Genomic DNA, 25,390 nt, shown 5'->3' on the forward strand with positions numbered 1-25,390 from the left:
TGGTTCCAGAGGGAATCTAGAGAACTCTGGCTAATTATCATGCATGTTCAGGGCAAATTGGATCTATGCTTCCAGGTGGTCATCCTCAAGCTTGGAGCTCAAACAAGCACTATAGTTGTAATTTCTGAATCTCATTATTTAAGGTTGACACACCCAAGCACGGCATGGGCTCCTCCTTGTATTTTTTTGTTTTTGTTTCCTCAGAGTCAGGGTCTTGCTGTCACCCAGGCTGGAGTGCAGTGGTGCAATCATAGCTCGCTGCAGCCTCAAACTCCTGGGCTCAAGCGATCCTCCCGCTTCAGCCTCCTGAGTAGCTGAGACTACAGGTGCGTGCCACCATGCCCTGCTAATTTTTAAAAAAATTTTTTTGCAGAGACAGATTCTCACTATGTTGCCCAGACTGGTGTAAACACCAAAGAATAAAATTCTGAGGCCCTCAACCAAGTGAATGGATCCCTCCTCTCAGCAAAGGGCATTCCAAAGTAAACCTGGAATGAGAGTGCAGGGCACGATGGGAATGGGTTATACCTTCCTCTTGTTGGAATTGAGGCATAGCTGACCAGCATTAACATTAAAGCAGAGACCTAAAGGCTGACAAATGACTCTTTGTAGCAATGTGACACATCACAAAATGACAGCAGGCTCTGAAAGAAATCCAAGTATTTTACCCTAAAATATATTTATTGGACCTATTTTGAAATGGCCCTGCAAAGCAGTCTCTTGTGGGAAAAATCTGCATTCTGTAGAGAATCTCTTTCCCTTTCCAGGCCTAGTTCCTGACCCAGGAGAGAATTAACTAAAAGTCTAAAAAAGAGACATTTTTAGGCCTGATTAGAGCTCTGAAGGCTGCTAGCTGGAGGCTTCATCTGTATGATAAAACCTTGGTCTCTACAACCCCTTGTCTTAACCCAGACACTCCCTTCTATTGATTCCAGGACTTTAGGTAATAAATTAGCACTTTTAACCAATTGCCAATCAGAAAATCTTTGAATCCACCGATGACCTGGAAGCCCACCCCTCACCCCCTTCGAGTTGTCCCGCCTTTCCTGACCAAACCAATATATATCTTACCTGTATTGATTGATGTCTTATGTCTCCCTTAAACATATAAAACCAAGCCATAGCCCAACACCTTGGGCACATGTTCTAGGATCTCCTGGGGCTGTGTCATGAGCCCCTAATATGGTCAGTCATATTTGGCTCAGAATAAATCTCTCCAAATATTTTACAGAGTTTCAATCTTTTTGTTGGTACTGGTCTTGAACTCCTGGCCTCAAGCAGTCATCCCATCTTGGCCTCTTGAAGCTCTATAGGCATGAGCCACCACTCCTGGCCTTTCCTTGTTATTAGTTTTCTCAAATTCCATGTTCCTGGCAGCTGTGACGGACAGATTTTACTGGTGACGTTGGAACAACACAGGTGGGTAATCTTATCTGTGCCCTGGTCCCTTGGCCACTTCTGCCACCTCCAGCATCCGGATGTGTTGCTTAGCAACCCCATCCCTTTCTACCTCCTGCCTTTGACCTCGACTCCACATCCCCACTCAAGTCTGAATAGTTCTTCTCTGGGCAACTCTCATCTCAGCTGGTGATAAATGGATTTTCTTACCTTCTGCCCTGGTAATTCAAGGTGGCCACTTACTGGCTGTCTACCCTGTGGCAGGCACAGACCTATGCCTTGCACGCAGTATCTCACCAGTCTGCACAAGAGCCTCATGTGAGGCCTGTTTTCCCATTTTACAGATGAGGGAGTCTAGGATCCTCCATGAGAAGGGACTCAATGGTCTATAGGGGAGTTGGGGTTCACCTTGTGCTGTCTTACCCTGGGGTCCCTATTTACTCAATTTAAATCATTCACCTGCCACTGTCTCCACTTTCTCCAGGATGATCCTTTGCTCCTGGGGTGGCCAAACATTTTCTGGTAAGGGCCAGAGAGTGAATATTTTGGGCTTTGTGGGGCACATGGCCTCTGTTGCAAGTGCCCTGCTTTGCTGTCATAATGCCAGGCAGCCATAGCCAGAGACGGTTTATACACAGATCAGCACTGCCGTGTCCCAGGAAAACTTGATTTACAAAAACAGGCAGTTGGCCTCAGGGCTATAGTTTGCTGATCTCTGATAGCTTTCTTTAAATAAGCCCATTTTCTTTTTCCACTAAGCAACTGTTATTTGAAAGAAACACTTACATCATCCAGAGTAAATGTGAAACCAGCATCTCTTGCTGGGAAGGAAGGTAACTGTAAAAATAAAAACAATAAACTTAAGCAGAGGCGCCACATTCTGCAGTAAGCCTGGGGGCTTCTCCCTTGTTGGAAAGGATGAAAAGCTGGGCTTGGAGAGGTGGGAGAGGCACATCAGCACCGGATCAAGATGTTTTCTTCGAGGTAATTGGAAGAACCAAGAGAAACTCTGTATAGGATGTAATGTTACTGAGTGCCGTGTTTGGTTTGTGCAAAGATTTCACACACTGGGATTTGTGAAGCTCTGAGTAGAAGAGAGCAGGGAGCGGTGTTGGAATGTATTGTGCTCACCCTGGAGTGGGGATTTGGGGGCATCTGCAGGCAGTGAGGATGTAGGATTCACAGGACAAAGGATGGGCGATGTGGCCTTGGCCCTGGCTCCCTGACAGATCAGCTCTAAGGGGCTGCTGTGGTTCCTGCAAAGCCTGGGACCTGGAAATGTGAGGTAGGAGGCGGGACTCAATTCCAGAGGTGGGGCTCAGACACTGGACCAAAATCCGTGCTTGCTAAAACAGCTGGGGTGGAAGCAGCTTTCCATCAGACATGCCCATCAGTGTGCCATGTCAGTTTACCATTGCCATGGCAACACCCGGGAGTTACTACCCCTTTCCATGGCAATGACGTGAATACCCAAAAGTTACTTTCCTTTCCCTAGAAATTTCTGCATGAAACAGTCTTTAATCTGAATGTTTTTAAAAGTAGGTATAAGGCCGGGCATGGTGGCTCACACCTGTAATCACAGCCCTTTGGGAGGCCGAGGCGGGTGGATCACTTGAGGCCAGGGCTCCAAGAGCAGCCTGGTCAACATGGCAAAACCCCACACTAAAAATATAAAAATTAGCTGAGTGTGGTGATGCGCGCCTGTAATCCCAGCTACTCGGGAGGCTGAGGCAGGAGAATCACTTGAACCCAGGAGGCAGAGGTTGCAGTGAGCTGAGATGGCCCACTGAACTGCAGCCTGGGCACCAGAGTGAGACTCTGTCTCAAACAAAAACAAAAGTGGGTATAAATATGACTGCAAAACTGCCCTGAGCTGCTGCTGCTCTGCCTGTGCGGTAGACCCACTCTGCAGGAGCAATCACAGAGCAGTAATACTGGCTCTCCGATAAAGCTGTTTTCTTCTACCTCTGGTTTGCCCTTGAATTCTTGCTTGCACAAAGCCAAGAACCCTCTTGAACTAAGCCCCACTGTGGGGCTTACCTGCCCTGCATCAGGTAAGTATCAGCTATGGCTCAAAAGGCAGGTCAAAGGTGACTTTTCAAGTATATTTGTGTCACAGAAACTCCCACTGTAACATCAAAAAATAAATGATTTTTTCAATTCCCTTTATTAGGGTTTCTTTCCGTTCCCCTCATTTCTCCACTTCTTTATTTGTCTTCTCTCCATATCTATATAGTTATACTCCCCCCTCACACACACTCATTTTGTGTATGTTCAAAAATATTTTGGTTATCTTTTATTTCTGGCAACTGCTGCTGCTGCCTCCTGCATGAGCAGCCAAGAAAAGAATTAATTTAGACTTTCTGCAATGTCAGGGCCTCTCTCATTCAATTACTCTCCTTGTCTCTTGGAAGCTCTGGTAACTTAGTTTAATGATCTCTGACACCTTATGTCCTTAAAAAATGCCCCATGTGTCTCCTGGCTCTGGCAATCTTAATTATGTTGGCAGCTTTAGGTTTCCTTATCATTACCCGCACTTCAGGACCTCATCCCCACCCCGTCCCCATCCTCATCTTCACCCAGAGCTTCCCAACTCCCCACCTCGGTTATCTCCCATTTCTGTCTGCACTTTATCCACGACATTCCCATGTTTTCTGCTCTTACTAGAAACCTTATTTTACCCAGCACTGCATTTTTAAACTGAAAGATGATGTTGATTATTATGCCCTTATCAAAATCCATTACTTGAAAAGCTCGAGGTGAGGTTTGGGGAGGACTGTGGACTTCCATGCAGTTGGAGCAACAGATATGCAGCCGTTTAATTCCCTAAGACAGGCGCGGAGGGAAGGGACGTTATCTCCTTGGTATGGGCACTCGATTAACTGTGACAGAGATAAGAATTACACACATCTCCACAGCAGGCTGCTAAATAAAATGGAAGGTGTTTAAATCCCTTCACATCAAGCTGGAAGAAGCTCTGTATGAACAATTCCATGTGATTAAGCCTTGGGAATGTTGCCTCTGCAAATCCCCAACGGCTCTTTCTTATGTATATTTCCATTTTGTTTCCATAAGACTTTGGCGCCCAGGTGTCTGAGACTGCAGGAAAGTTAACCAGCAACAGCGTTGGGGCTAGGGAAGGACAAAGCTCTTGGAGACCTTGAGAGTGAAGCTTGGAAGTCCCCACCTTCGACTGAGCCTCTGGCTCAGGCTGGGAGAGAAGATGGAGTCGGTCCTGGAAGGTTCGGTGGTGAAAGAGGATGACAGGACATTTCTAAATCGTCATAGGAAGGTGGTAAGTGCTCTACCGTGGCTCAGTGTACTGTGTGCCAGGGTTACACCCCAAGGAACAGGAGTGCTCATGGAGGGGTGGATGTTATTCTTTCATCCAAAAAGTATCTCTTGAGCCCCTACCATGAGCCAAACATTGGGATGCAACAGGGAAGAAATCAGACAACCTCCCTGCCCTCAGGGAGCTTACACTCCCGGGGAGGAGGTAGACAAAAAGCACAATTCATAATATATTTTGTTGATTTGGAAATGTACCATTTGTTGTCACATTTTAATATTTAAAATTGGAGTGCGTCTTATTAGTGTCGTTGTGTTGTAGTTTGTCAGTGTTTTTCCTTTCTCAGCAGTGTGTAAAATAATGGTGCATCTTATAGTTGTTGGCATCTTAGATTTGATGAAATTCTCTAGTACTTCAGGTCATAATAATGACTATGAAAGGAAACAAATAGCCAGGTGTACCTGTCAGAGAACAAATGGCAGGACACAAATGGCTCAATCACCAAGGTTTGGTTGAAGAGTTTATTTATTTATTTGTATAAGTCGAAGGGGCAGGAGTACGGTTTTGTTATGTGAATATGCCACATAGTGCTGAATCTTGGGCTTTTAGTGTCATCATCGCTCCACTAATGTACATTGTACCCATTAAGGAATTTCTCATCCCTCACCCTGCTGTAGCCTTCCCACCCTTTGGAGTCTCCAGTGTCTATTATTCCACACTCTATATCCACATGCACACATAATTTAGGTCTCACTTATAAGTGAGAACATGCAGTTTTGACTTTCTGTTTCTGAGTTATTTAACTTAAGGTAAACGGCCTCTAGTTCCATCCATGTTGCTGCAAAAGACATAATTTCATTCTTTTTTTATTTTTGAGACGGAGTCTCACCCTGTCACCCAAGCTGGAGTGCAATGGTGCTATCTCAGCTCACTGCAACCTCTGTCTCCCATGTTCAAGCGATTCTCCTGCCTCAGCCTCCTGAGTAACTGGGATTACAGGTGTGTGCCACCGCGCCTGGCTAATTTTTTTGTATCTTTAGTAGAGATGGGGTTTCACCATGTCGGCCAGGCTGGTCTCAAACTCCTGACCTTGTGATCTGCCCACCTCGGCCTCCCAAAGTGCTGGGATTACAGGCGTCAGCCACCGTGCCTGGCCAATTTCATTCTTTTTTATGGCAGAATAGTATTCCTATTCTATTGTATGCTATTCCTATTCATAGAATGTAGTATTCCTACCCTATATTCTATTCTATGAATATATACATACATTTTTTTCCACATTTAGGAATACTATGGCAGAAAGTATATATGCCACATTTTCTTTATCCAATCATCTGTTGATGGATGTTTGGGTTAATTTCATATCATTGCTATGGTGAATAGTGCTGAGGTAAGCATACAAGTGCAGGTATCTTTGACACAGTGATTTCTTTTCCTGTGGGTAGACATCCAGCAGTGGGATAGCTGGATTAAATGCATCTCCATACTGTTTTTCATGGATGCTGCAGTAATTTGCATTCCCACCAACAGTGGAGAAGTGTTCCCTGTTCTCCACATCCTCACCAACATCTGTTATTTCCTGATTTTTTAGTAGCCATTCTGACTGGTGTAACATGGTATCTCGCTGTGGTTTGAATTTGCATTTCTCTGATGATTAGTGATGTTGGGCATTGTTTCATATGCTTACTGGCCTTTTGTATGTCTTCTTTTGAAACTATGAAGACAGTTTAAGGAAGAGACGGCTGACAGGGGTGGGACAGGGTTACAAGAACCCATGGGGGTGGCGCTGCACCCAGGAGCAAGCCCTAGCTGCCTGAGGCCTGAAGGGGGGAGGATGGGGCAGCATTCTTAAAAAGGGGTTGGGCTGAAACCTTAGAGGACACCCAAGTGCAGCCGTGAGTATCGGGTGATGCGGCCACTGCGGGAACTGCCGTCCAGTGTGGGAGCACGGAAAATCGACATCTTGCCCTAACTACTTCCTGCTCTCTCCCGTTAGCCAAATTCCCGGTGAGGCCAGAGGCCAGGGAGCCTGGCTGAGGCAGTCCCTTGAGGTCAGCCCTCAGGGGCACAAGGCAGGGTTGAGGGGGCTGAACGTGGACCTGCAAACAGAAGTAAGGCAGCACACAGCTTAGCGAATCGACCAGGCGGTGACCAGTAGTTCTGTTCTGGTTTGCACAGGACTGAGGGCTTTCCTGGAATGTGAGCTTTGCTGCTGAAACTAGGAAAGTCCGGTAAACTGGGGTGACTCTCACCCTAGTAGACAGTTGCAGGGGAAGTCAGGAGAGGCCACTCTGCAAAGTCTCAGCTGAGCTAAGACGTGGGCCATGGGGACGTCTAGGGGAGAGTGTTCCAAAGAGGGCAGGACCTGAGTGGGCTGAGCACGGAGTGCAGGAAAGTCACTGAGCCTGTGGGCCTGGGTGGAGTGGGCAGAGGGAAGTGAGGCCGGGGATGAGGTCCAAGCATTGGGACGATTCTGGACCATGTGCAAGGCCTCGTGCCATGGTGAGGAGTGTTGATTTGACTCAAGCATGACGGAGTCGCTGGGGGATTTTGAGCAGAGGAAGGATGTGATCCAATGGGTTTAACAGGAGCCCTGTGGCTATCATGGAAGAAATGGCCTTATAGAGGGTGAGAAGGAGGTGGGGACAGTGAGGAGGCTCCGGAATACTCCAGGCAAGAGATGAGGGTGGCCTGGTGGTCCAGGGTGGGATGGTGGAGGTGGGGAGAAGTGGTGGGAGTCAACTGATTTTGAAAGTAGAGCCGGCAGGATCTTCTGATCAGTTGGAAATTATGTAAGGGAGAAAGGAGTCAGAAGCAAATCCAAGGTCACTTTGCACCGTTCCTATGGAGATGCTCCAAACATGGGACTTATGAGCCGTGATGAATTTATAACTAAGAGTATGTTGGCAGATGCTGCAAGCTTCCAGGCCTTCTCTAGAATGTTCTCATGGTGGAAAACAAAGCTTGGGCGAGACCCATACTCATGATGTTCACCCCGCAATCCATGAAATGCGTGCTGCAATAGCCCACATATACCAGTGGAGTCATCCTGTGGTTGTGTATGTGCTGGGAGGTGATCAAGCTGTTTGCTACAAATCCAAAGACATTGGTGTCAGGAGAAATAGAAGTTCAGACAGAAAGATGGGGCCTATGGGGCCAAATGAGCCCAAGCAGGGTGTCTGGCACCCTGTCTAGAGAGGGAGGAGACTTGTGGTCCCCCAGTCCCCAGCTGGGCGAGGTGACCCACCCAGACCCTGCTGTGGTGGGTCAGTTCAGGAGGAAGCAGGGCCGCAGGTGAGCCTGCCCAGGGTAGCAGGTGCCATGCAGCCCATAGAAGAAAGGTCAGGGAGGTCTCCCAGGAGGAGCTGACATGTGAGCCAGGCTGGGCAGAGAAGGTGGCAGAGTGAGGAAGGGGGTCGCAGGAGGAGAGAGGAAGACCAGGACATGCAAAGGTGCAGCCGACAAGGCCAGAGGGACATGATCTGGGACGTGATCCAGGATGATGGGACCATCTAGATCCATTTATATCCATTAGGGCCCTTTGGCTGCAAGAGACAGCTGTATAATTCAATCCAAACAGGAATGTAGTGGCTGCCTCTGTGTGGAGTTCTCAGACACAGGAGGGGCTGGGGACCAGGAGTAAAGAGGACAAGTCCAGGGTCTTACCAGGAGGTCTCAGTAGCAGGAACTGGGAGGCATCTTATGTAGGCCATACCCTGGTATCCATGACCCGACTGATCTTTGCCTTTGAGGGAGAGGAACCCACATAGCCATGGCAGCCTCATGATGTTGCACACGAGGAGCTGGAGTCCAAGGTCATGCAGCACGTCCACTGTCACAGCCAGCAGGTACAGATGGAGGGTGCCTATCCCAGCCCACAGGCTCCCAGCCTCAGATTTTCCAACTACAACGGAGCTCTCAACCCCAGACATTCCCGAGCTACCTTCATGACTTTTGTCATTTGCATATGCTGCCTCCAGTATTATGAAAACATTTTTTAAAAAAATCAGTTTACTTATCAATTCGTCTTAGGCAATAGTGTCAGTGAAATCATGTATTTGACAAGCTACTTTTTTGTTTTCTAATACTCACCAAATTGTTTTATACAATTAAAACAGACAATGGGACAATGGTCATCTATGAAGAGCCCTGATCATCTTTGTGAGGACCTTTCCACAGTTTGGGAAACTGTGTAATATAACTTAGCAGCTTTTCTGTTGGAGGATGAGGCAGATGGGTTATGTTCAAACATCTTTTTAGCCCCCAAGCTCTCACTGTGAAGGAGAATCTCATATTGAGCTCTAATTTGCAAAACCAAGAAAAGGGGAGCTTTCGGGCTTGGAATGGAAGTTGGGGGTAAAGGAATCCAGCCCATCTGTCTTTCCCCTGGCCACCTGGAAGATTTCAAAGCATCTCCTTGGAATCTAAGAAAGATTCTGGTTTGAAGATGTTGGTGCTGAGTACAGTACATGCTCTAGTGGCTGTAGGGCCAGGAAGGGGCATGAGTGAGTTGGGCCTGTGCTGAGGAAAACAGACTCCAGCCCAGGGTACACGTGTGTGCTGAGCATGGTGGGTGGGCACCTCCATCCCACAGGCTCCCTGGGCTGCAGAGGTGGGAAAGCTAAAACCTGCCTTTCCCAGGCTCCTCTGGGCATGGAGTGGGGTGAGGTCATCTGCTGCTGCTGATGCAGAGACTCTGACTGATGCATGTGCTAACAGTTGGGGCATTAGCATGACGGAAGGTTCTGAAAGCGTGTCCTAGATTTCTGGCAGCCTTGAAATGCACTCTCATCCCAGATTCCAGGATTCCAGGGTGAGTGCTACCGAGATGTTCCCAGCAAACTGCTGAAACCGGAGTTGTTTTATGTCGGTAACACCTAAGTGTGACCACGACTGAGGAGTGGGGACTGGCTGGCTTCCTTTCCTCCTCTGGGCTGAGGGGGTAAGTCTTAAGTGAGTTAGCAAATTTCAGGGTCAGGACAACTTGAACCCTGCAGATGGCGGGACAAGGTGTTGGTGACCCATTTCTCTCAGGAAGGACCTCTGGGGGGCAAGGATGTCCCCTCTGCACCGTTCCCAGGGTGCCTGTGTGGATTAACTGGGCAACGAGATCGCAGAGCAACCAGGCCACAAATTGCTCCAACGAGGAGGCAGGACTTTTCCTCCCTGCCCTTTTAAACTTGCTGTGGTGGATTCCTTTTTTTGGTTTGGGGAAGATTGATGATTTCATTATTTGTGGCACTCAGCAACAAATCTCAGAGTTGCAGCTAAAGTGAGCTCTTTCCCCACGCTGCGTCTTCCACTCTGTTATTCATCATGTTTGATCATTCACTTACTTCGGACCACCGCAGGCACTGGGAGGGCAGCGTATCATGGACTTGGGACAGTTTTTATTCTTTAAAGGCTCGGGGAGGGAACCTTGTAGGAAGGGACAGGGCTGGGGTGAGACTGTCTCAGAGTCATGGCTGGAGATGGGCTGGAGCAAGTGAAGCAACAAAGGCCACAGAATGACCAATAAAGAGAAGTGACAGCAAAACCCTCCTTGGGACCTCAAAGCCTGACCCTGTTTGCCAAGAAAATCTCTCATGGAAAAGGAGAGACTTAACGCCAGAAAGAAAAGAAACAGCTGAAGGGTTCTCTGCCAAAGGAATGTCAAAGACTTTAATTCGAGATGAAATGTGCTCTTGTTTGTGTACAATTAATTTTCCTCCCAAATGAAGGGTTTTGTCTATTACTTGAGTATTTCAATAGCAGCCGTGCGATTACGGTAGCATGTGCCTCTTCAGTTTGCGAAACGGCTGTTTGTGTTGACGTGTTGGAAAAGCACACATTGCTCGGGTTACTTCCTGGGTCTAAGAAGGAAAAAACAAAGAGTCAATGAAAACACCTCCAAATAGAGACTTGGCTCCCGCGAGGATGATGTCATCTGGAAAATGTGAGCAGGACCGTTCCCCAAGAAGGAAGGGGCTGCAGGAATTCTGCTCTGGCTATGGGGAGCTATGGTTAGGAGGATGGAGACTACACCTACGAACTGTGGGCAGCAGGGTCCTAACTGAAATGCCTCGAGAGGCCAGGTGGGGCATGTGTATGAGGGAAGCCTGTTGAGTGTATTTTTTTCAACACAAATGTATTTGTTTGCATAGTAAATACCCAGGGAATTCATTTTCACAAAGAAATACATGATCCTACATTTCTTGAAACACATGGTTCTCCATCTATTTATTTTTATAATAGAGAGGTGGGTGGAAAGATTTGTTTTCATGATGGAAATAAAGGCCAGCAGCCTGAGAGAGGTAGTAAGTAGTGATGACTCTCACCTTCTCTGTTGAGGGACAGCAGGTGGTGAGCACTGTGGCAAGTCTAGGCTCACTGGCTGGTTCAATGAGGTGGCTGTGACATCCTCAGGCCATGAGTCACCCAGTAAAAAGGGCATCCAGTTTGCTGTGTCTTTGATTTTTCAGAGGAAGGTGGAAATGTATATTTTAATATAAAATATTCTTTTTTTTTTTTTTTTTGAGACAAGGTCTCACTCTGTCACCCAGGCTGGGGTACAGTGACGCGATCACCGCTCACTGCAGCCTTGACGTTCCGGGCTCAAGCGATCCTCCCACCTCAGCATCCCGAGTAGCAGCTGGGACTATAGAAACATGCCATGATTCCAAGATCATTTTTAATTTAGTGTTTTGTAGAGACAGGATCTCACCATGTTGCCCAGGCTGGTCTCAAACTCCTGGGCTCAAGTGTTCTTCCTGCCTTGGCCTCCCAAAGTATTGAGATTATGGCATGAGCCACTGCACCTGGCCTCATTTTTAAATGTTGAAAACAAAGTGTACAGACCCGAGTGCTGTGGGCTGATCACATCCTCTAGCCAGATGTGGCCTGTGGTCCTTTACTTTGTGTTTGGGATAGACCATTAATATGCAAATTGTAGGAAACATGCTTCTAATTTTGGTGAGTAATTCATTCCATCTGTTTAGGACTCATTTTTTCCACCCACAAAATCAGCTCCTATTTCTGGCCCGGTTTATGTTTAACGGCTCTAAAACCTGCATATTTATCCTCAATAGAGTTTGATTGTGTAGAAAATACCCAGAGAAACCCAGTCTCCACAGACCAGATCAGAATATCCATAGGTCATCACTTGGTGTCTCTGGGCTCTGGATCCATTGGGATTTAGCTTTGGCTGCTGTGGTAGAGACAGTGGCTTATACAAGCTGGAAGTGCATTTCTCACTCATGTCAACAGCTGAGCTGGTGTGCCAGTTCCAGTTTGTGAAGTATTGAGGGACCCCGTTTCCCTTTGTCTTTTTGCTCTGCTATCCCTAGGCCATTGGCTTCCTTCACTTGGTCCAGATGCCCCACCCCTGTCTGCATTTCAGCCAGTGAGAAGAGAGAAAAGAGCTGGGCACACCCTTTCCTCCTTGGGCACAACCTGGTAGGAGCGCCACTCCTGTACTCACATTCCACTGGGCAGCACTTACTCACCTGACCACACATCGCTGCAAGGAAGGCTGGGAACGGCCGTCCTTCTTCTGGGCTGCCGTGCACCAGCTAAACTGCTAATTAACAGGGGTTCTATTACTAAAGGAAAGCTGTACAGATAATGGGGGACACCCAGTCATTGTAAGCACGTAAGGTGGACAATTCCAAGTAAAGCACACAAACAAAATTCCAAGATCTCAAGTGGGATTCTCAATTAGCTTTCAGTTTCACTCCTGACAGAACATTTTTTTAACCTCTTTAACCAATTTTGAAGTAAAATGGCTTTTTCAACTAATGCCACAATATCAAGTTACAAACCTCAGTAACTTCTGTTTTTCTTTTGTAAAGACAGGGTCTCACCATGTTGCCCAGGCTGGTCTCGAACTCCCGGGCTCAAGCGATCCTCTCACCTTGGCTATGGAGGGAGGATCTTTTGGCTAAATTTGTGCACCAATTGAACTATGGTTTGCTTCATATTTTGTTCTAAATAATTCCAGTGTTTTGTCCAAATGAATTTATTTTAAAAGGGAATTTTGCCAAATGATAAGATACAACATCAAATTTGGGGGCCACAGCTAAAGCGGTGCAGAGAGAAAAAATTATAGCTTTAAATGCAATGTAATGTAATAGAACAAGAAAAGTAAAAAATCAGTGACCTAAGATTCTACCTCAACACACTAGAAAAAAATCAAAGTAAACCAGAAGTATGTAGAATTAATACGTAGATATGTAGAATTAATACGTCGATACATAGCTATGAAATATGTAGGTAAAGAGAAGAGCGGAAGTAAATGAAATAGTACATGAAAGGCAATAGATAAGATTAACAAAGATAAAAGTTAGTTCCTTAAAGAGATCACCAGAATGGACAGACCCATAACTAACATTTTTCTACATCTTGATTTTATCACTTAACTCCTTGTTGATATACCTTCAAGACATCTTATATGGCTCTAAATTAAAGTTGTTCTTTACAATAGCTGTGGAAATTCCACTGGGTGGCTATACATGCACAATGCTCAGCCATTCTTCTCATAATGGGAATGTGTTTTGTTTCCAGTTCTGAGAAGCCATAAACAACACTTGCAGTAAACATCTGTGCATTTTAGGATAAGGTATGGGTACTTTTATTTTTACAGTTTGCATTTCTAGCAGTTCAAGAGCAGAGAGATGCTTTTCTGTGAATTACCTCTTTATAGCTATCACCTCTTTTTCTTGTCAATTTGTAAGAATTTGTATATTATGAAAATTAGCTCACTGTCTAGTATTCACTTAAAAATACTTATACAGGTTTATATAGCTTGTTTATGTAATCATTTTATGTACAAAATTTTCAAATTTTTGTATTTTCAGTTTTTTAAATATCAAGATTATCCATATTGGTTTGTAAAGTGTTGTCGACCTCCCTAGATTATAATTGTAATATCTTAGAGTTTCTTGCAAATTTTTTTTTTTTTTATATAAGGGATAAAGCTATAGAGAGCCCTCCTGTCCATGGTCATGACCTTTCCAGGACAGCTCACTCCTGGTGGCTGGGGAAGTCAGGGAATAAAAGCCTGGAAATTTGGGCCCAACATGGGTTGACTCCTACAAGCAATATTTGTTTCAGAACCTCTGCAAGTTTGCGGAGGCGATGTCAGGCCTGCCTTGCAGATCAACTTCTCCCCTGCCCAGCCTGCCTTTCCTCACCAAGTACCTTTCACAAGTGTTGGTCCTTAGAAATACTTTGAACTGAAAACTCCATCTCAGTCTCTGCTTCTGGAGACCCCAGCCCGGGGCAAGAGCAGTGGGTTGGTGTGGGGGCTACAGTGGGGGATCCATGTAGTCCAGCTCCAACAGCACAAGTCCCCATCTGGTTCCTAGTTTGCATCACAAGTCTGTGTATTCCACAGATGGAGGGGTCCCAAGATTGAAAAAAGGTATCGTGACATATTTTGGGGATTTTGACCTGATTTGACTTTTATTTTTATTTTTAAATGTTTACTTCTCTGTCCAGCCCAGACCTCTAGCTTATGTCCAGATTCATGTATTCAGCTGTGGTTGGGCTCTCTCCAACTCAAATAGTCGTGGGTTTTCCTCTCCAGCTCCTCAGTTCACCCCCCCACCTCCTGCCCAGGTGCTCAGGCTGACATGGCCAGCTCCTCTCCTCTGACCGTTCAGCACCTCCATCCCCCTGCTGTCCACGTGGACCGATTCCTGCACTCTGCCCGCCTGCCTGCTCCTGCCTGGCTGCTCTCGGAGGATGATCACATCATGGGCCTCCCCGGTTTCCCTGCCTAGCCTCCACCACAGTCTATTCTATTCAACGATTCAGATTAGCCACGCCCTGCACCCAGCCCAGGTCTCCAGCCTCACTGTGCAGTCACAGCCTTTCCCCAGTCGACAGGGCCCTGAGCCTCTGGTGCCTTCCACCTGCTGGTCTCTTTCCTGCTTCTCTCCCATGTCCCCTCCCTCTGGTCACATGGCCTCTTGGTCTTCCTAGGGCAGGCCAGGAGCTCCCCACCTCAGGGTCTTACCCTCCGTCCTGGCTGCCCAGGTATGCTCCTCTCCGGAACATCCGCCCGCTGAGCCCTCACCGCCTGGGCCACCTGCTGCAAGGCCTCCTCCTTGGGGGGCTCCTCTGATGTCCGTGAGCAATCACAGCCCACCACCGCCACCCCTTCCCTTCCCAGCTTTGTCTTTCTCCAGTGCACTTCCCACCATGTGACATAGTTTGCGTGTCACACATGGCCTTCCATTGGATTCTTCTGGAAGCCGACTCTGAGACTGGGCATGACTCAGTTCATCTGGAGAAGTCCCCAGGAAGCTTGAGCAGGACGGCGGGGAGGGAGACGGGAAGGAAAAAATGCCCATTCTGGTGGGATAAGTAGCAGGTGCCCACCGTGGGCTGCTGGTGCTCAGCTGCACTGGAGACCTCAGGGAGACACTGAGGAGCAGCGTCAGAGGACTGCGCTGGAGAGGCGGGGAAGACAGGTCTGCTCCCCACCAGCTTCCGTTCACCCAGGGCAGCTTCCCAGGACTCCACTCCCAGGCCACACAGGCTCCTGCAGCCCGACGAGGACCCGCAGGAGAGCAGGGGCAGCAAGAAGCCATCGCAGGGCAAAGACTGTGAGGCCTGCGGGACCCAGGCAGCACCACCAGCTTCTGCTTTGCGCACTCTCTCGGGCTGTCAACCTGCTTGTCCTCTGTCTCCCTCTGTGGGTCGTGAGCTCCCTGAAGCCAGGGGTCTTTGTTTTGTTCTTTGCTGTGGCCAGAGACTACAACTGTGCCTGGGGCACAGTTGGCCCTGCTTAAATATGCGCTGAGTGAGTGACGCTTCCTGGGTCCGCCTCTGCAGGCTTCTGAAGTGAATATTTGGCATCTTTAAAGAACCCAGATCCCAGGCAAAGTCACCCGATTTGGCTGATGCAGACTCCACCTGCTGCTGCTTCTGGGCTGACTCCGAAGCCTGTTGCTACTGTTTGCAGCCAAGTTGGCTTTTCCAACAGCAGCAGCAATGGAGAGGGGCTCAGACTACTGATAAAAGCTCCGTTTACACCGGGTGCTTTTCCAGTGCTTCTACAGCTGCCCTTTGATGTTGCAGTCACGAATCCTGATGGCAGAGTGATGATAATGGCCCCTATTTCATCCAATGTCTCATTTGATAGGACGACCAAGAGTCCACAAATCGTTCCTGAGTGCACCTCTAACAACAGATTTTTTTCTAAGCGGTTCCACCTGGTTTGATCAGGAGAAGAAACAACAGATATGTGTATTTTCGTTTCTTCCTTTAGTGGAGGAGTCACAGTTGTTTTGGAAGCTGTCCAAGTGCCGGAGACCCCGGACACAGATTCCTGAGCATCCTTCCCATCCTTGAAGGCAAATCATCCATCTCTGTATCTCCAACTCCAGCACAGGTCCGGACAGGAGGCAGAGCTCAAAGCAAGGAGTGTCTGTGGACCACCCAGGTGAAGTCAGACAAGAGCCCATGTCGCTGGCCTGCAGAAGGGCCACAGTCTGCCCGAGTCTGCTGCTTCCCTGGGGAGGTGCAGGCCGAACGCTGTGGCCAGGATTGCTACAGAGGGAGGCTCTGTCCAGCTCATTACAGCCGGAGCGAGGCTTGAGATGTCTGTTCACTGCTCATGTTGAGCTTGAGCACTTGGTTAAAGTGCTGGCCATCAGATTTCTCTATTGCAAAGGATGATTTTTCCCTTGTGTAACTGCCAAGCAACATATGCGGTGATGCTTTGGGACCTCGTGGATAGCCTGTTCTTCAAAATCTGTCCCCCAATGGTTTTGGCATCCACAGATGGTCCTCACATGAGTCAATTGTAACATTTTCAAATTCCGTCATTCTTCATATATATCAGCTGCTGTTATTCTGTAAAGAATTCTTCCTGGCTCCAATCAGCTTTTTTTAGTATCACTATGAACTCATAAATCCTTTTTTAAAAAATTCAGTGTGTTCATTCTTGCTGCCATATATTTTTGATGCTCAAATACTTCTACATTTGTCCATTGAAAGTCCTCTGCCTATAGCTTCTGTTTCCTTTTGACCAATATCCGTCATCTTTTGAGCACTTCTTGGCTTTCTGGTACAATACAACTGGCTGGAATCTTCAAAAAAGTCAACATCCCAAGAGATGAAATGATGGACTCGCTGTTCTACATTGCAGGGAATGAAAGAATCATGGCAAGCCATGCAGTATGGTCCTAGGCTGGATGCTGAATTGAAAATAAAAGCTCTCACTTTAGACTGTATTTTAGATTATATTACTGCATCAACATTAAATGTTTTGGGTGTGAAAATAGCATTGAGATTATGTAAGAAATTGTCTTTTTCTTTAGGAGATATACACTGAAGTGTTTAGGGGTTAAATATCACGACCCCTGCATCATACTTTCAAATAGTTTTGCCAGAAAAAGGAAAAATACACACAATTGTGCACACGCATGCACACACACAGTCGTGCACACACACAGTCACACAATTTTCTTTAAATGCTCATGGAGATAGGTGACCCACACACATGGTGTTATCAGTTGATGAAGTTATGTGAAGGGTATGTGATCACTATACTACTATGTACATTTCTGAATAGTTGACATTTTTTAAAGCGAAGAAGTTGGGAAAAAATGAAAAAAAAATCAGAAGGGACAGGTATTGTGGTCAGGACTGTGGGCATCTGGGCTCAGCCTGCCCTGAGAGCTCATCCTTTTACTGCAATTAATGCTATTGTTACCAGATGGAAAATCCTGACTGTGAGTTGTCCAGGTTCTTGGCACACTGAACAAAGAATTGAACAAAATGCACAGACAAAGCAACAGAAAAACGAAGCAATGAAAGAAAAAAAGTGCAGATTTATTGACGTGAAAGTACACTCCACAGAGTGGGAGTGGGCTCAAGCAAGTTGCTCAAGAGCCCCAATTACAATCTTTAGGGGTTTTTATTAAGCTAAAAAAATTTGGTAACACCTCTAGGTGCTCTTTTAGAGGCCTCTGATTGGATACAACCTATGAAGGATTGGCCCATGACCAATCAGAGGCTGAAGTGGAACCTTCTGCCTCATTATTGCAGAAGTGAGGGTGTGGACTGTGTGCTGCCTAATCTTGCCTAAAATTGGCTGCACCTGCTGTTCTTTCTGTCTTAACCCTTGTTACCCCAATTCCCTATTCTCCTGCCTATGACATGGGTAACTGGCCAATGTTTTTGAACTTCCAAAGGATAACATCTAGACAGCTTTGAAGAAAAGTTGTCTCTTTAATACTAGAGAAAGAGATAATGCAGAAAACAGGGAGAGAGGAGGACAGACTGGAGGCAGGTAGCTGCTGATAGAATGTCTGAGCCAGGCACTGTGCTACGTACTTCCTGCTACATTGTCGATCTATTTCCAATGGTGACCTTTAAGAGACAAGGAAGGCAAGGCTCACTGAAGTCACAAACCTGCCCCAGTAAAAAATTGCTCATCTCAGATAATGACTTCCAGTAAGGAAATATGATTAAACCAATTCACCAAAGATTGGGCAAAAGCTACCTGAATGTAAAGATTTTAGAAGTCCTGGCCAGGGTTTATCTGTTTGTAAAAGGAAGCTTTGTAGCAGGAAGGGTTTTATCCCCTGAGCTGAAACATGGGTAGGGATAGCCTGGCCCTCTCACCTAAGCTGAACCTTGGCCCATTGGGCAGGCCTTGGAAAGCAGGTGCTGTCTCCTTTGCTGCTTACGCAGTTTGTGGGACATGACCTTGGCAGGGCCATTCCCCATCAGGGTGTTCCACTCCTTGCTTCACAGTGAGTACTGGAGACCCCTGGGGGACTTGGGGTGAGCCCTGAGTGGAGGGTGGGGCACAGCCTCCCCACCCCGGGCCAGCCCTTTACAGGGTTCAGAGCTCCACGGGCATAAACTCAGGGGCTTCTTCCACAATTTGAAGACGCTCCTGAGGAAGAATCTTAGGCACAGAAATGTTTTGCCCAGTGCTGTGTTAAGATGGAGTCAGCGGCTGGGTGTGGAAATTAGGGTGAGTGGGTGGGAATATATTGCCCCTTCCCCAGGTCCAGCTGCCCAGGACACCTGTGGCTGTGAAAGGGAAGGACACTTTTGCAAACTTAAACAGCACTGACAAGGACTCTTTCTGATTGCTCTCCAGTGAGACATGAGTAAATTAGCTAATTAAGGCAGCTCCACTGAATACATTCTACATGCAGGCAATGTGCTGTTGACTTCCCACACGGCCAAAGAAACGAAAATAGGAACTAAATCAACATCTCAGAAAGAAAAAAATACCCTTGAATAAATTACAATTAAATATTTCTTGATTATTGAAAGTCTGTGAAATGGTTCTCACCCCAAGGTCAAAAAGTTAATAGCCCCCATCCAAACCAAAGTGTTCCATCATTCGTTCAGGAAAGTATTTGTTCAGCGCCTGCAACGTGCCAAGCCTGTGGCTGGGCCTGATGATGAAATGGTGGGGAAGGCAGAGCAAAGGAGGATATTAATCAAATAGTCAAACAGATGAGACAGATCAGAGCCCTTCCACATTTCCTGGGGTCTGGCATCTCTTGAGATTCTGGTAACAACAGGCCAGGAAGGAGGCAGACGCTGTTTGTGCAAAGAAGACAGAGTCGGTAGATGGGACTTGCTGGCAGTTGAAGCCTCACAAGGCGATACCTCCGATGTGTTTTAGATGCTCTTTTCTGAGGCCAGGTCATCCTGGAGGGTCCTGTCCTCCTCCTGCTCTCACCCTCATGGACAGTTCTGGACCAGGGAGGAATGGCTGACTGTCACGCCACAGTGGGGGCAGAAGAGATAAGGTCTGGGGTGGAGTGGACAGTTCAGGGAGTTGAGGAGTGTCACTGGAGGAGGGGAGAAAGTGAGGTGGTGAATGGGGAAGAGGGTGGGGCCAGCTTCCTGCTGGCTGAGGAGGGTTTTGTGGTTCTCCCTGACAGCTTGGGACCGAGGTGCATTCCCATGGATGAGCTTGGGAGGCAAGTGGCCAGAGAACTCCTCTCCCACCCTGTTCCTGTGTCACCGGGAGGATGCCACATGGGTCAGGATGTGTTGCTTGAATCTGGGTGAAGTACTGACTGTTCACTGTTGCTTCTTTGTGTGTGTCCCTGGATGGCAAAGGAGAGGCCTATTTTATTGCAAACTGTTGGACTTCTTTCCTTCTCCAGTAAGTGCATTCAGCCAGAGTCAAATGTCTGAGATTCCTGGACTAGGCAGCCTCTGATTGCTCCTGATGAAATCATTTCAGCACCTAGGACAGCTCAGTGCACATCTATGTAACTGCTGAATCCCTGTCTTAGAACAAAGGCCGGTGTGCTGTTAGTGAATGGTGCTGATGCCTAGAAGTGGTTTCAGCACAATGGTTTTGAGGCTCACAATCCAAAGTGGGTGAAGAGAGAAAGAGAAAGCTGGGGTCTTGGACATGGGAGCCACTGGGAAGGGACCCCAAATAGGATAACAGTGGTTTTCATCCAAAAGTCAGGGCTGTGCGTGAGGTATAACTTCAGTGCTGGGCCGATAAACCAGCCCTTTAGGGTCAAGAAAAGCCCAGTTTTCCTGGTGTAAATGCTCCCAACATGGCTGATTTCAAACTACCAGAGGTTTAACAACCAATTAGCAAAATTTCTGAACATTTCACAGTTGGTTCTCAGAGCTGGCTGCCTGCACTCCACTGGGTGTGAATGACTGGTCTGGTCCCTACTAGGGGTTTCACAGCGGATGTGGGGTGGGTTCACCATGGGGCTGTGGGCGAGCCCGTATATATCCCACCATGCAATAGGAAGCATTCCTTGCGTCACCCACAGAGTCCAACAGTGAGGACCTGGAACATGTAGACTGATAAACACGAAGAAGTGGAACCAGCAGGGATGAGGATCTCCTCAAATCCAGCAGAATCTCCCAAAGGGAATAGAGACAATGCCAGGAGGAAGAGAGGCCCCTGTGGAGGCTCTGGAGCCCCTGGGGGTTTTTTAAAATGACTCCTTTGATCAGGCTGCAAAACTCAAACCTGGGGAGAAAGAGGTTGACTGTGGCTACAGTTTTATCAGAAAAAAATATGCAAAAAAATTAGTACTTGATTCATTCTTTGATTACTTAAGAATTGGGGTACATCTGTCACTATAACCCAAATGTTAGGAAATAAAAACTTATTTTCATCACATTTAGCTTTACTTTTCTAGAGAAAACCCTCATTAGACCTTTTTTGATTGTTTGTTTTGTTTTGTTTTTTAGAAGAAGTGGCAAGTACGTGGCTGAGAGCAGGGGCCCTGGTGCAGGGTGATCTAATCCAGTCCTGATGATGCTGATTTCTACACAAGCAACCACCTTTCTGTACCTCTGTGTTTTCATCTGCAAAATGGGGACGGTGATGTAGTAGTGCCTATGTTTTGGAGAGTACATGATTTAATACACATGGAGTATGGGGAACAGCGCCTGGCCTAAAGTGAGTCCAAGGTAAATGTTTGTTAACTAAATCACAAAGCATTTGTTGTGAAACTTTGGTACTCAATTGAATTTACCTTGAATGGGCTTTTCAGTTGTATGGGTTGTCCTCAGATAACATGTCCTTGTTTCATTACACGTGGTCCTGGCTGGGAAGAAAAGACACCACAGTGTGATAAGAGGGGCCTTGGGGGACCTGACCTGGGCCCTGGGCTTGGGCGAGGAGGTGATGAGGACACAGGAGAATCCCTCAAGGAGGTGACATTCATCTGAGACCTAACAGATGACGAGGTTCCTGGAGCTAACTGGGTGAGGATCAGGGTGGGGGTGGGGAACATACCAGGAGGAGGGGCCAGCACGTGCCAAGGCCCTGAGGTTCCTGGAAGCTTGGTCTGTCCAAGGCCAGCGGAGAGGCCAGTGTGGCCATGACCGAGTGGACACAGGGGTGAGTGGTGGGAGGTGGGACTGGAGTGGGGGCAGGGACCTGTGGGGTTTGGATGCCATCCTGAGATCCAAGGGCAGCCTCTGTGGTTTGATGGGTCCGATCTTTGTCTTTAGACGTCCCCATGGGAGGGCCTCTTTGTCTAGGGCTGATCCTTTCCTCCCCATTCCCACCATGGCCTGTTTCACAGGTAAGAACCTGGGTGGGAGGGGAGACCTCTGTTTCAGGGCCTTGGCCACATTTCAGGAGAAAATCTGAGAAGACCGATTTTCAGGAAATGCTTGGCCGGGAAGTCTGCCATGAGAAGCAGTGGTCTGAGAGCCAGGTCAGGACCCTCCTGATTCATGCGGGCCTATGCAGGGAACTGCCAGGGGTCAGAATGAAGGCGTCTGGTTTCAGGAGCATCCAGTGGGAAGCAGCCCAGGCTGGGAAGTGCAGATTTTACCGGAGCTGTAGGTTTTCCTGAGGAACCTGGGGGTCACTCAGGCATCTCCCTGCAAACAGCTGCCTGCCCATGGTGAACATCCAGGGGCCGGGGCCCAGGGCTTCTCCTGGCTTCTCTGCCTCTGGTTCAGTCCCAAGAACAAGATGGTGTCACTGACCTTGCTCTCAGACACCTGCTTCCCACGGCAGAATTCCTGGCCTGCCTGCAAAGTGCTAACCACACTTGGAATTCCTCAGGGGCGAGCACGAGCCTCTCCATTTCATCTGTGCCTATCGTGGACGCATTAACTATTTCATGAAATAACACAGTAGCATTTGGAGTAAAAAAATTTACTAAAAATAGGTGAAACAGTGAAATTCAGTGACAAGGATGCACATGAATAATTAAGAGGCCGACACAGGACCACATTATAAGGAGATTCTCACTCCTAAGCCTGTCGCTTTTCCCTGCACGGCACGGGCAAGACCTGATTTTCCAGCAGGAAGGTTGTCTTAATTAAATCTTATTTGTCAAGAAGGCAAGATGTATTTGTGTTTCCTCAGGCTCCCATTGTTATAAACTTCGCAATGTTTTCTCTGAGAAATGCTCGTTTTCTGCTCAAAAGAGCTGATTGTTGCTGTTTTTCTCTCTTCCATTGTGAGGAGGAAATGCTACAAGTTCTTTGTCAGGGAATCAATTATCCTCCTTAAAGGATCCCTGAAGTTGTCATTTGAAAATTATGGCTCCTGAAAAATAATAAGATGCCCACTTTAACATCTTGTTGCATGTCAGAGTGAATTTCTCTCCCCTGCAGAGTCATAGAGCCTATACATTGCCCGTGATAATGACCTCTGGCTCCATATGCAGTCACTGGTCTCTGCACAGATAGACACTGTCTGTCACTTCTGGGGTTTCACTGTTGACACTGTGTCTCTTTTAGCTTCTAGGAAGCCCTGTAATGATGCTGCAATTAGCAGTGCATCCTTCCCTCTCTCCCAACTCCAGTTGCTCTAATTTATGTCCCTCGACAATACTCACACCAAGCATGCCATCTGTACAACTGTGTGGGGAAAGAAGTTCTCAGGTTCAAGGTCTCCGGCAGATAAACACAATTTCAAGTTCACAGACATCCTCAGCAATCAACATCAACTACCACACCAAGAAAGCGAGACCTTGATATTATTGGTGAGTAGCAGATAATTGATGAGCTTGTCAGCATGATCCATGGTCCCTGATCTGTATCAATATGAAATAAACCATTTAAGAGGTGTGAGGAAAACATGGCAGGTCCCCACCTCCTCCTCCTACCCTTTGACATTGACTCATTCACGTATGAAATTGAGTCTTTGTGATGGTGAAGTGTTAAAGATCCTGTGTAGTCAAATTACTATCATGGAACCAGTGAGTGGAAACAGGTTAAGTGTCCCTGGTTCCTCCTGATTCAAACAGGGGGAAGAAAACAAACAGAAAGCTTAGATGCAAATGTGCGTTCTTGTCCAGGTGTTCGTGAGAACCAGTATACACCAAGAAAGGAGAAGCTGGGTGGTGTCCCAGATAATTCAGGTTAAAAAGACTTTTATCAGAAGATCAAAGACATCCAGGCACAGCTTGAAGATGCAGCCATAGTTCATTCATCATGTCTTCTTGTGAATGAGCCTCAAGTTTCTTGCCAACACAAGGACATGTTTAATGTCCCTGTGACATTTGGTGAGAATGCTGAAGCATCACTGAAATTCTTCAGGCCAAGGTACACCTGCTGAGGTCCCAAGACCTTTTCTGAGAGCTGGGCAGACCATCTTCCCTTTCTGGGCCTCAGTTACCTCATTTATAAATGGCACAATCTTTTTAACATGCCTTGGTGTTGCCCAATACAAGATAAGAGAGACAGAAGTATAAGAATCTGCTTTTGCACATGTTCTCAGAACGGCACTTTGATGGGCATCCCAAGTGCATCCTGGGGAGAATGGATCCTTGATATTATGAATGAATCGTGTAGGAATCATAGCCTCTAATGAAAAGTCAAACTTTCAGACGTGTCAGAAATTCCAAAAAGAGGGCTCTGAAGTGTATATGGAATATTTATATGTCTTTTTGCAAGTACATTGCTCATTCATTCACAAGGCATTTGGCCATTCCACTGTTAATTCACAGTTGGTTAATTGCTGATGTAGACCCCGACATTCAGATATCCTATTTCCTTGCAAACAGAGCCCTGATTTTGCTCATATGTTGGGAAGCAATATGCTCTCTGGCACCAGGGAGTGGATTACCATTGGTCTGTGACAGAAGCCCTGCACTGAGGGAACAGGGCTGGGTCTACCCCACCTGTGGACAGAGGGCTCCGGAGGGGTGGCTTTCCCAAAGGGGGCTCGGGACCCAGAAGCAGCAGCAGGTCCTGGGCGGGTAAACCAGGGGTGTCCTCCAACTCATGTCCGTCTCTCCTCTGGCTCATGGGCCATGGCCTGTGGCACCCCCTCTGTCCTGGAGAACTCAGCACTGGACCTCCCTGCTCACTGGGGACCACATGGCTGGAGCACAAGATACCCATTTCCTGAGAATATTTTTTCCCAACCCTCCCATTGCTTCATTTTTAGACACCACACTTAATTCATATATAAATCTGAAATCACATTGAACGAGAATGTGAGTTTTCCGAGTTCACGGAAATGGACCTGGGTTAGCAGTAGTGGCGAGGGGTCTGGCCTTGCAGGAGTGAAGGTGAAGGTGACTGTGAACTCAACTTCCCTCCTGCACCAACAGTTGAAGAAGAGCAATAAACAACCAAATCTCCTTAGAAAGGCATTTGACAACATTTAAACTTCATCAGGCAGCCTAAGGAACATTGTGAATAAAAAATTCATCTTGAGTTAAAGTTTCTGCCTTATTAAATTCATCTTTTTTGTAGTGGGTAGTTGTCTCTGCTATAGATAATTGTGACCCTGGATGGCAGGATCTGTGTTCACTGTGAACCAACTTTTCCTCTGAGGACCCCAAAAACCCTGGGTGTGAATCGCCCAAGTGGGTGGGGTCTCTCACCTGTGAGTCCTCCCACCAGGGGCCCTGTCCTTCCCCCCACCTTCCCCCGGGCCTGTTTCCCTTGAGATCTGAGCTGGGATACCCAGTGATGGGTCATCCCTGCTGTGAGATAAAGCTGAGGAGGGAGCCCCCACCGCCATGTGGGGCCCTAGAGGCTGTGCGAGGCTTTAACCATCTGATCAAGGATGGATTCGACTCCCTGCTCAGGGCAGCAGCTCGTGGTTCATTCAGCCCCAGCGGCGTCTCGATGGGGTAACGTAAGGGACACAGAAAACTGAGGTTTGGGTCTGAAGGGATTAAACCCCCAACTAGTATCCCTGTGTCTTCTCTTTCCTGACACCAGACACCAGGAAGAAACAGCCCCAAGCACACCCGTCAGTGAATTCCGAAGGGTGAG

General features: G+C 47.3%; 1 long non-coding RNA gene across 2 annotated transcripts in view; it reads left to right on the forward strand.

The window, feature by feature from the left end:
- LOC131382242 (uncharacterized) overlaps positions 1–25,390 on the forward strand; it is an 84,247-nt gene that overhangs the window by 25,995 nt on the left and 32,862 nt on the right. The window contains exons 2-5 of one of the 2 annotated variants that reach the window (XR_009211544.1): positions 4,474–4,693; positions 20,882–21,103; positions 22,963–23,142; positions 23,458–24,550. This is a non-coding gene — a long non-coding RNA (uncharacterized LOC131382242). Of the gene's footprint in view, positions 1–4,473; positions 4,694–20,881; positions 21,104–22,962; positions 23,143–23,457; positions 24,551–25,390 lie in introns of those variants that run through there. The other variant, XR_009211543.1, reaches the window with a different exon arrangement.

The sequence above is a fragment of the Hylobates moloch genome, unplaced genomic scaffold (assembly GCF_009828535.3).
Source record: "Hylobates moloch isolate HMO894 unplaced genomic scaffold, HMol_V3 SCAFFOLD_21, whole genome shotgun sequence".
Classification (NCBI taxonomy): Eukaryota; Metazoa; Chordata; class Mammalia; order Primates; family Hylobatidae; genus Hylobates; species Hylobates moloch.